Raw genomic sequence first — 12580 nt, forward strand, 5'->3', positions numbered from 1 at the left:
TTGAAACGGTTAGTGTCATCATTTGCTAGGTTGACTCTGTCCTAACATTTCAAATATTTAGGTCTGGAACAGTGCAATGAATGCAGAGAAAAGAGAAAATAAAACAAAAACGAAGGAGAAGCTTGAATAAATTACTCAGATAAAGAAAATTCTTAAAACTTCTCTTTTAAATATGTACTTTTCCATTGTGCTTCAAGCCTGTTGCAGTTATTTGTATTGGTTCATTAGATAAGTGTATATTTGTGTATTTGTTTGTGTGAGATAAAGAGTAAAATGTTTCCTTAGCTTCTTTTTTCACACTGGCCTCCACTCCCTTCCACTTTTAGTGGTTTATGGATCTGTTCTTCAATTTCTTGCTTTATCCCTGTAATTCTTATGGTTTAGTCTTTGCTCAGCATGAATATGTCATTCCCCATACCTGCACAATTATTCTTATGAAAAGCAATGAATCTTTTTTTTCCCCCTTTCTATTTGCAGTTTAAGAATCCCAGTGATTGCAATTGAAAGGCTTAACCATGAAAGCCCCTACTCAATATCATCACCAATACTTCTTTCTAATAGGGTCAAAAGTGTGTAATGCAGTAATAAATGAAGTCAGTTTAAAGTGGAAAATTCAAGCCTACTTATTCCATTAAATTGCAAGGTAACACTCTGAGTCTGAGCTTACCTACTCATGTAAATTCCTGAAATCAACGATTACACTCATATAGTGTCAAAGAGGAGCAGTCTCATTACATTAAATGTGATATTTCAATGGGACAAGAACATCGGTGTTCATTCAGTTCACCATGAGATTTAAAACCTCAACAGCAAATCAGAAACAGACTTTCTTCTATCCTGATTAATCTGAGAATAGGCTACTTGATTAAGATTTTTAAGGCACCTCTTACCTCCAAGTTTAGAAGTTTGTAGTTGAAACAGAAAAGAACCTATATGTAAGAGGTAAGTGCTCTACAGAAGACTTGGAAATAATGGCCTTTTTTTTATAGTGGCTGTGAAATCCTGGACCACCTTTTATTGATAAGTAGTGTTCACTGATGATTATTTTGACACTTTGAAGAAACAAAGCAGTCATACTACAAACAGTATAATTTCAGCCAATTTTTGGCATACAAATAAAAGATTACCCCTAGAAAAGATAAGATTGTTATAATCCAGGAGTGGCAGGTTTTAGCACTAAAGGAAAAACATTCAAGATTGTGACAAATGCTGAAGCTAATCTTTCAAGGACTTTGTGCTAAAGCAAAAATATTGGCCATCACTTCTCTATACTTAGCATTTGTTTTCTTTAGTAAACACAGAATATTCATTCCTGGTTGAAAGATCAAGAAATCCTGAGTAAACATCCATTCCCTTATCTAAGTAATAAGCCCTTCTGTGTATGTACATTAAGCTTAAAATATCAATGCTATATTTAAAACGATCATTCTTAAGAAAATATTTTTTTCAACTTATTTGAAACCTGGTAGCTCCTGAAAAACCTCATTGGACTGAGCTACACTTTAGAACATTTTCATGTTCTTTAAATCAAGAATTCATGAGTCTGAGTTTCTGAGAACCTGCCACTTTACCAGAGTACATTATAAAGACAATTTGATTCCATATAAAATGTATGTATAAGCATAATAATCAATCATATGCCTGAAAAGCATTCAGTTCAAGGGCATGTCATAATGGTGGGGTCTTACTGTCCACATAAGAGTAACTTTGCAATCCGTTACTTCCATTACTATAAAATAATGCTAATTAACCTTACAAGATCTAATACTTATGCTAAATCCTGTGTCACCATTATAGATCTGCTCCTGCTCCATAACTTGTTTCTTTTCTAATGATAAAACCACTGGTCTTGGAAAAGTAAAAGTAAAGGACACATCATTTATCTGGTTGCTGGGGAATTAAATGTTCCACATAGGCAATGCTGAAGATAATTGAAATTTAAGACTTAAAAATTTAAAAGTATATTTTAATCATTTGGATAAAATCTTTCTTAAAGGATCAAACTTTTTGATATCATTAAACAGAACATTTTTAATGGCATCTGACTGTATTTTTGTTAAGTCTGAACGCACATTTTCATATAGTGGTCTTAGAGGAACTGAAGTGGTTAGGACTTAACATGTTCTTTCCCTGAATGTCTCCAAGATCCAAGTTCACCATAGATGGTGTTAATGCAATGATTTTCAAACCTTTTAAGGTGTGACCTATAATAAAAAATGTATTTTACAACCTCATACAATATACAAACACACACAGGAAATAAAAGCTTGCTCTTTCTAATGTACGGTGACATTTTCTTTTCTTTTTCTTCCTTCACTATACTTTCCTCTCCTGTTCTATTATTTTCTATTTTATTTTTATTTATTTATTTATTTATTTATTTATTTATTTATTTATTTATTATTTAATTTGCTGAGCCATCCTGCCACCTGTTGGCAGCTCAGCGGCAGTTCAGCTCAGGAACAGCGCCACTGGTTCATGTGGGAATCGAACCGGCGGCCCTACCATTCAGAGCTCGCGGTCCCAAGCCAACTCCCAACCACCTGAGTCACTGGGCCAGCCCTATTTTTAGTTTTTAAAAGGGTTTTAAAATTGATCTTCTAACTCATTAATAAGTCCCAACCAGCAATTCGAAAAACACTGCGTTTGTGACCCACAATGAGAGCTCTTGTGGCCTATCGGTCTTTTTACCCTTACAATGCCCAGCTATTATGTTTTTAATTTTGCTTCTTTGTAACACCTCACTATGTTCATCCCTGAATTTGTAATTTTGAGTGCTAGTGCTTATGTCCATCACAGCTCACCATTTCAGGGAAGTCTGCTGGTCACAAGTCACAACAGCTTCTGCTCTTTTCTCCTGCTTTTTAAAATGTTGTCTGTCTCTCTTCTTTCTCCTTTCCTTGAAGCATCCCAGGTATTTTTAGCACTGAGAATTTCTAAGAGCTGGGCTTTAAGGCCATCATCAATCACTGACAAGTTCTTCCTACTGTAACTGAACACATTTGTAAATGTTCATATTTTCTATAATTTTGAGCATTGTTTGCTGTTTAAATTTTTGCTGTTGTTGTTCAAGGTTTAAAGTTTAGGAACTTCTATGATTGTGATTATATCTGAAAAAGTGAATGAATATACAACCATACATTTTTTTAAAAAGGTGAAATGCAGGAAAACTTTTTAAAAAAACTTTTTATTAAATTTATTGTGGTGACATTGGTTAGTGCAATTATATAGGTTTCAAGTGTACAATTCTATATAATACATCATTTATATATTGCATTGTGTGTTCACCACCTAGAGTCAGTTCTTCCATCACTGTATAATTGATCCTCTTTACCTTCTTCTACTATTTCCACTCCCCCTTACTTTTTGATAACCACTAAACTGTTATCTGTCTCTGTGAGTTTTGGTTTCTTCATTTGACTTGTTCCTTTGTTGCCTTCAGTTTTATATCCCATGTATGAGTAAAGTCCTATGGTTCTTGACTGTTTTTTGTCTGACTTATTTCACTAAGCATAATAATCTCAAGATCCATCCATGTTGTCACAAATGACAGTATTCCATCTTTTCTTATGACTGAGTGATATTCCATTGTATATATGTGCCACATCTTTGTTATCCAATCACCTATTGAAGGGCGATTTCATTTCTTCCATGTCTTGCCCCCCATGAATAATGCTGCAAAGGACATAGGGGTAGATACATCCTTACAGATAAAAGTTTTCAGAGTTTTGGATAGATACCCAGAAGAGGGGTTGCTGGGTCAATATGGTAATTCCATTCTTAAATTTTGAGGAACCTCCAAACTGCTTTTCATAGTGGCTGCACCAGTTTACATTCCCACTAGCAGTGTATGATGTTTCCTTTTTCTCCACGGCCTCTCCAACACTTGTTATTATTTGTCTTGTTGATGATAGTCATTCTAACAGGTGTGAGTGAAGTGCTATCTCACTGTGGCTTTGATTTGCATTTCCCTAATAGCTAGTGGAAGTTGAGCATTTTTTCAATATATCTGTTGGATGTTTATTTGTCTTCTTGGGAGAAGGGTCTGTTCAGGTCCTCTGTCCATTTCTTAATCAGGTTGTTCATTTCTTTGTTGTTGAGTTGTATGAGTTCTTTATATATTTTGGATATTAGCCCCATATTGGAGGTGATGTTTGCAAATATTTTCTCCCATTTTGTTGGTTGCCTCTTTGTTTCATTGATAGTTTCCTTTGCTGCACAGAAGCTTTTTAGTTTGATATAATCCCATGCATTTATTTATGCTTTTACTTCCCTTGCCTTTGAAGTCAAATATATAAAATCCTCTTTGAACTCAAGGTCCATAAGTTTAGTACCTATGTTTTCTTATTTGCAATTTATTGTTTTTGGTCTTCTGTTTAGGCCTCTGATCCATTTTGAGTTAATTTTGGTACACAGTGACAAACAGCAGTCTAGTTTCATTCTTTTACATGTAGCTTTCCAATACTGAAGAGGTTTTCTTTTTTCTAACGTATGTTTTTGGGGCCTTTGTCAAAAATTATCTGCTCATATATATGTGGGTTTATTTCTGGGTTCTCAATTCTATTCCATGGGTCTGTGTGTCATTTTTCTGCCAATACCATGCTATTTGGATAATCAAGGAAAACTACTTTAGATTGTTTGAGTAAATGGCTTTCTGAGCAGTAAGAATTTTTTCAGTTTCAACATTAATTAAAATAATACTGAAAATGTACAGTGATTCTAAATTAATTTTATTTTTTCCTCCATATCTTTTACAAAAGTGATAAAATGTTTAACATAGCCACAGTGTAATCCATCTTTCAGTAACTTGACTGGTGACCACCAGATGGATGTTAACTCTAACATTATGACATATATTATGGAAAAAAAAATTGCAAAGAGATAAAGCAAATCTTATTGAATGGCACTTGTTGACCAATGGGTTAACAATTTCTTTAATCAAGGCTGTAATTATAATATTTCTTATTTTTTTAATGTTGAATGATTTTTTTGTTTCTGTAATTTTTCTACGATAACCATCTTGATGACTTTGTTTTCATGTAAACACACATGCAATGCTTATAGAGCTTTAGATAAAGGGTAAAATGCTGAGATGTAATCACATAGTGGCTATATATATATATATATATATATATATATATTTAAACCTACAGATTTTTAAACTCAAAAGTACATCCTGAAAATCTAACCAATGTATATGATGGCATCATTTCACAATGGTGTCTTAAATATACTAAAGCATTTTTGTGTTAGAATTTCCCACTGAAGATTTACATAATCCCTCAAAATAATTGGCTTTTTGTTGCAAGAAAACTGCTTACCTGGAAATGTTCAAGAAGTACATTTCCTCTATGAATCTATAATCATGGTTCTGCATACTCTTATGGGATTTTCACAAGACATAAGAACGTTTAATTGAAAATGATTGAGTGCCCAACATACCACAGATGCACAGCCTAAATAACAGCAGTGGAGATTACCCAGAGTAAGCGTTGTGTTTCAAAAACAAAACCAAATATATTTGGTCTCATTTCCAAGATAACCACTTATGTGTTTCCAGAGAGTCAATGTGTGATTAAATTTTGAAGCTATAAGATAGAAGCAAAAGACCATATGGGCCTGAGGAAAAAACCCATAAGGGAAGGATAACACATGGATATATATATTTTAAATTATATAAACTTAGAGCTAATTTCCCAATATTATATCTTTGAAAACATTGTAGAAAAAAAAACTGACTACATTGCCTTTAACTTTTAATTAATTAATTGAGACAATTTTGCATCACTCTAGATATCAGAATACAAAGAAAAACATTTTAAATACTCTGCAACCTTCATCATCTAAGGACTGTCATTATGTTTCTTTTGCCAATTGTCTTAGTGACATATTAAGCATAGTATTTAACAAGAAATAAATATTTTTGAAGAGTGTTTACTTTTAACTTCTGCTTATTGTCTTTCTCCTGTAAGGCTGCCCATTGCATCCATTGCACTGGTACTGCTTTGTAGTTACAACCTAAATAAAGTCTTAAACGTCTCAAAAATATATAAATTTAATATAATTGTCTTTAAAAATATATGCAATAATGGAAATAATTATCATACATCTCATTATAAACCTAGGTAGAAGCTATTTAGATATATTTAGACACTCTTTAGATAATATTTAGATATTCCAACACAGGTTTGAGCTTACATAACTGGTAATTTGTTACATCTATGTGATGAAAAATGGGCTTTCTTAGTAGTTTGTGAGAATACTCTCACTCTTGCCAACCTCTCCAGGTTATTATGAAAAGTCAATATGATCAGAGAATTGAAAACACTGGGTAAAAAATCAAAACATAACTATCAGTGCTGTTCAAATTTTTAAAGGGTGTAATCCCAATTCTACCATTTATCAGCTGCGTGACTGTAAAAGGTCATATAACCTCCACGTGACTAATTTTTCTCCTCCACAAAATGGAAACAATTATAAGAGTCTTTGTCAACCTTTTACAACAGGATTGTTGTGTGGTTTGAATAAGACAACAAGCATGAGTGAACTGGAAATCTATGCCAAACAAGGTTGTATATATCACAGACCCTGGATTCTCAACCACTCGTGAGCAGTGACATTCACTTAGTTCTGGTTGTTTACAGTCAACCAGATCTCTTGCTTTGGCTTTCCTTCAGATCTTGCTAACCATTTAATTCCTTTCCTCCCAGCAGACCTGCTCCAGGGTCTGCTGAACCAGAACTCACTCTCTACCCCTTCCAACCTTTTCCAATTGTTTAGGAAGGCTTTCTACCTCAACACAGTAAAGGTGTTCTTGTGGCTCGGAATGTTCCAGTTTCCCATTTTTAACTATATGGCGTTTTACAGGGGTCCATACCTCTGTCTCTCTTCTGGCAGCTCATTACTACAATTTAACCTGAACTGAAATAGCCATGTTACTCTCTCAGTTCTGCCCTGACTTTACCCTGGATTCCTTGCTGTTCAAACATGCTTTTGAAAGTCACAGACCATTACCCTAGAAGGTGTTTATTCTACTTGGAAGCTTGAACTTCAGAGCCATGGAAGAAATTGGAGATAGTAACTCCAGTTTTCAGCGTTGTCATAGTAGCCCAATATCAGCATGTGTATTAAATGTATAATTAAGAAGTTCAACTTTAAAACTTGGTGACATACACTGTATGTAATTCTTTGAGAAAACAGTAATTTATCATCATCCTCATGGTTATTATTTTTAATGAAATTACCTGCAGGCAGAAATTTCATATGTATTGTTTATCTTTCAAAAAAATTTATATATATGTTTTTAATTTTAGAGAAGGAAACATACTTGATGCACAAAGTGAACCCTAAGGTAATCTATGGACTTTGGGGTGATAATGATGGGTCCATAAATAATGACATATCCATGAGTTCAGCATCTGTGATAAGTGCATCACTGTTCTGTGTCATGTGGATAGCGGAGGAGGATATGCATGTGTGGAGGTGGTGCTGTATGGGAACTCGCTGTACTTGCCACTCACTTTCACAGTGAACCTGAAATTGTTCTAAAAACTCAGGTGTATTAACTAAAAAAAAACGTATTTGGCTTAGTTAAGTAACTTGTTCAAGACTACTCAGTCCACAGATATTCATAGATTTTATGATTCAAAACTAATTTTATATTTCTGTTTGTACTTTACCACACAACTTTTTGTGCCCTAGAGCCTGACAGCTTAGGCCTTATATCTTAAAATAAACAAAGACCTGGTAATTAATTAGATGGCTCTGTATAGCATAGATGGCAGGTAAGAATCAAAGATTGTGCAATTATATCTCTTATGCATTAGGTAAACCATATGCAATTGCTATTATTGTAGAGCAGTATTTTTTCCCCAAAAATTCATATTTTGTCTTGTTTTGGTCTAAAATATTTCACTCTAGATGATATCTAGCCTTCTTGAACTCCTGGTTTGTTCTGTCATTTCTTCTGCCTGTGATTAGATTATGTGACAATTAATAAATAACGTGATTTGCAAAACAGTACATATGAGGCTGACAAAACTAACTTGATATAAAAATGTTTTGCATTAATTTGAACTCATTTAAAAACTTTCTATTATGCTAATAGGAGAGTGTATCAATATGTTCTTAGACTTCTTAAGTTCTTGATCATTTCGAAAATGGATGTGTAATTGCTGCTCTAAAACACCTCAGTACTTGTTAATGGTATGTGATCTGTCTTCTTAAAGATTAAAATCTTTCTTCTTGTACAGAACAGGGATCTATGCAATTATGTACACTAGATTAATGTCAAGAACATAAGAAAAATTGTTGTTACCAGAAAGTAAAATAGTAAGTACAACATAAACATCACTCTGGATACACAGAAAAATTTATCAATACCTATAATCATTTTCTTTTATAGAATAAATGCCAATTGCACATTTGACTGAAAATGTCCCACTGTTTTCTGAGGTATATTTTAAAAATGTTAAACATTCGATTAAAATGACTGATGATTCTTTAGCATCGGGGGGAGTGCAACCCCACATTTTTAAGGGCATAACTTTAATGCACTATAACAGTGCTTATTCCCTGACCCCCTCTCTACTTCTATAAATGGAGAATGCTGCTGCCTGAAAGCTGTCTGGGAATTCAGCCAAAGAAAGAAGAAGGTTGCAAAAACTCTGGGGACTTGAAAGAAAAGTGGCTGGCATAAGCTCGGTTCTCACTTTAAACTAAAATTAAAACAATAGACAGACATGTACAGTAATCTCTCTTTTAAGGAAAGAATAGAATGCCTCTATAGTAATGTCAAGTGGAACAATTTGGTCCTGGACCAAGTTATGCAGCTGTTCCCCAGGAAAACAGCAAAAGGGTTCCATCCAAAGCCAGCAAATAAGGCGTGATTGTTCACAGACAGTCACTGGGACCCTCACATTTAGAACAAGGAAAATTACATTAGCATTCAGGGCGGCAGGTGAGTACCACCCGTCTCTGCACAAGTTGAGTCACACCATCATTGGTGCTCTTTTGTTTGTTAGCAATGTGCCTAATAACCATGAATAACTCAACCTTGAGGAAATTATCAACTGGTAAGATATTTTTTAATAAACAACAATGATCTGGTCATGGATTAAAGATACTATTTAAGTTAGCTAAAGGAATCCTGTATCCATTATCCATTTTTATTTCCCACCTGCTCATTAAAGGTGGATCAGGTGAATGGAAAGAGAATAGAAATGAAATATTTTGGGGGCCTGTAAGAAGCTGAGCCATGGTGTTGCTTCTCAGTGGTTCCAAAATAACAAAATGGGAATCAGGTGTAATAACTTCAAGTAATGGAGCAGAAATTGGGCAGTAAAATAAGAAACGTGTATCTGTCCATTAGGTATATGTGGTATTACACCATTCGTTTAGAATCCCACACTTTAACAACTTTTTTTATGCCATCTTAAAATATGGTCAGTCTGCATTTATTTTTATTTACTTATTTTTAATTTTAAAATTTCTGTTTGACATAAATTCATTTTTTCTTTCTTCTTCCACTTTTCCTCATTCATTTTCTGATACAGGTGGTCTTCCCATTATCTTTGCTTCCCCACCACCTACTAATTCCCTGATTAATCCATTTCAATTTGCCTTCTGTTCTCTCTGCTCTAGTGAAACTATTTTCTTTATGATCAGTTAGATTTCCTTCTGGGAAAATCCAATGATTTCTTTTCAGTCGTCGCCTGGTTTTTTTGTCCTATCCGCCTCATCTGGCACTGTTGGAGATATAATATAAACTAAAGAGAGGCTAGAAATTAGGCTTTCTTTAAAGAAGTTAATGAACTACATTTGTTGGGAATAATAGTGGCTTTGGAAATGCAGAAGAGTGGATTTTAAGATGATTAGGAAGGACATCAGAAAACCAGTGGCCTAATTGCCTAATGGAACTGAAGTTGGTTATACCTTTAATGTCAATGACCTGGCAGTCTACGAGGAAGGAAACTGGTAAAAAAGAAGATGGAAATGAAGATACAATACAAGAAAATAAGTGAACACACATTTACTTCTGGACCATAGCATACAGAATACAACATTGGAAGCTATAAAGATAAAGATGAAACATAATGACCATTTTATCCCTCATGGAGCTAATGAGTTAATTGACAGAAAATATTGTACTAATTAGAGACCTATAAACTCATGCTAGAAATGGTCAGTTTGGTAGGAATTTGGCAAGTTTTGAGAAAGGGGACAAATATCAAAGAGTCTGATAAAAGAGGATGGCAAGAGTAAAATATGTCTTCAGACTAGCTAGTTCTTCACCTTCAAGCATCCAGAGGTCCAACTCTGTGATGAATATCATTGTAGGGTAGCAATGTAGACTCAGCGATTGAATTGGCAGAAAATAGGTGAAAGAATGTAAGCTTTGGGCAATGATTGAACTGAGTTTAAATCCTGACTCATCCATGTTAAATCTGGATGAATAAGGAAAGTTTGGTTTATTGTTGACTTTCAGTTTTCTCTTCTGTAAAGTAAGGAGCCTTTCTTGTTACCTTTCCCTACTTGCAAAGTGATATTAATCAGGGTTCTTCAAAGATAGCAGACATTTTCTATATTCTGAACATTATGTATTCTTAAATATAAATAGATATGTAAATAAACAAATAAGAGATTATTACATATTTAATTCATTTGCAGTGCAGGAGGTTATTACACATCCAGGTCCAAGCTTACTTCTAGATAGCTGAAACAGAGACCCATAAGAAGGTGCATCTATTTAACCATCTCTCTCAGCTGATAGAAATGGATTACTTTAAAATCTAGTTACATGAGCTCCCAATCTATTTACACAAGTAAAATGCTGTTTCTACTGTTTGTTGTGGGTGTGGAATCAAAGAGTAGATCATTGACAGGTAATTGGATGTTATTTGAGCAGGGATGTGTTTATTTCCAAGCATTCTGTATGTTATATTGCTTGTCATCAACTCATGTAATTATATAAATTGTACACATACTCTAAAAATATACACACATATTTTGGGGCAGAACTATGAAAAGAAGGTAAAAGCAAAAATTCTTTGTTATGCCATGATTCTGATCATGTCCCTTCCTGTCCCTATATGTTGACCCTGAGGTTATAAGGAAGACCAGAAACAAACAAACAAACAAACAAAAGCAGAAGCAAAAAAAGAGAAAGAGAAGAAAAGAAAACAGAGTTGGAAAATAAGTTAAAGGAACAGGAGTGGAGATGGAAGGACAAGTTAGGAAAGGTTCTGGTATTAGGTACACAGAATCAGGAGTAAAGAAATTAGGATTTAAGGATGTCTAAAGCTGACCAGGTCTATTATTCCTATTTCCCTAGTTAAAGTGTTGAAATTGTAGCCAAAAGCTCTTGTTGAAGCTTTAATATGAAAATGCACTGTCATATTTAGATAGCACAGTGAAGTTGAAAAATGTTTTCTATAGACAATTTAATCTTATCCAAAGTTAAGAATTATTAAAGTGAATTGCACAGGATATATGCATAAAGCTAAAAGAAAAAAAAATTTCCTTTTAAGGTCTAACATGCTTTAAATGCGTTTTTTAAAATTAGAAGAAAAATGACGCACTAATTCACAACACACTTTTTATACCTGTATATTTGCATCTCTAGAAAATAATTACTGAAAGAAAGCAGTTTTAAAATACAAAACTGTGATAAAGAGAATTTGCTTAGTGTGTTAAAATATATAATGCCATAAGATTTAGGAAGTTGGAATTTCAAACTACGGTCTTAAAATTCTTTTAGAAAAATTTCTCATAGAATAATATGAAGTCTATACTTAAATAACAAACAACATTAGAAATATATTTTTGCAATTTAACTTGATTTGCACAGATGCTATTCCATATAGTTATATACAGAGAACAATTAAATACCTCTTATTAAAATTTAAACAGAAATGCAAATCAATTGGAAGCTTTTTAAAAATCAAGTAAATTATTTTAAGCTAGGTCTAGAATGTTACTATATTAGAATGATCAAATCACTTTCAAATAGCCTTTGAATAATCCATATTTGGATAATCCATACTGATTTGATTTTTATATAAAAACAAATTTTTCTATGAGTTAGCTGTTTATAAACATAAGTGTTAAAAATATAATTTTAGAGTTGAAGTGACGTTAGGACTCATACGTTCTAATAATGAAATACTGCACAACTGAAAACACTGAGCTTGTGACCACCCTTTCATTCACATTACTCCCAAGCAAATGACATTCACAAATTGTGTTTTGTGGGAGCTTCTATAATACATAAGACATGTAGAGCTGATTTACTTTACTATGAAAACAATTCCCCAAAGAACTTAAAAAACTTGGACATATTTTGAAGAAGCATCAATATTTTCAAAGTTTTTTGTGGGAGAATTAAGTTTATAAATGTGTAACTTCTATCATCCTGATGATGTAAACAGTGAATGATTAAGCCTACACCCCTTTCAGGTTGAAATATGTTACTGAGGGGGAAAAAAATTACAGCTGGAAACCTTCCCAGGAACCTCACTAGATGACAAAGTAAAAGACCAATCTTCCAGGCACTTAATGAAGACACAGTTCAGAGGGTTTT

The 12580-nt window shown here is 33.6% G+C and overlaps 1 protein-coding gene across 3 annotated transcripts in view; it reads right to left on the reverse strand.

Annotated features, from left to right (window-relative positions):
• CADM2 (cell adhesion molecule 2) overlaps positions 1-12580 on the reverse strand; it is a 249668-nt gene that overhangs the window by 111456 nt on the left and 125632 nt on the right. The gene's annotated exons all lie outside the window — the stretch shown is intronic.

This window comes from Hipposideros armiger, unplaced genomic scaffold (assembly GCF_001890085.2).
Source record: "Hipposideros armiger isolate ML-2016 unplaced genomic scaffold, ASM189008v1 scaffold_670, whole genome shotgun sequence".
Lineage (NCBI taxonomy): Eukaryota > Metazoa > Chordata > Mammalia > Chiroptera > Hipposideridae > Hipposideros > Hipposideros armiger.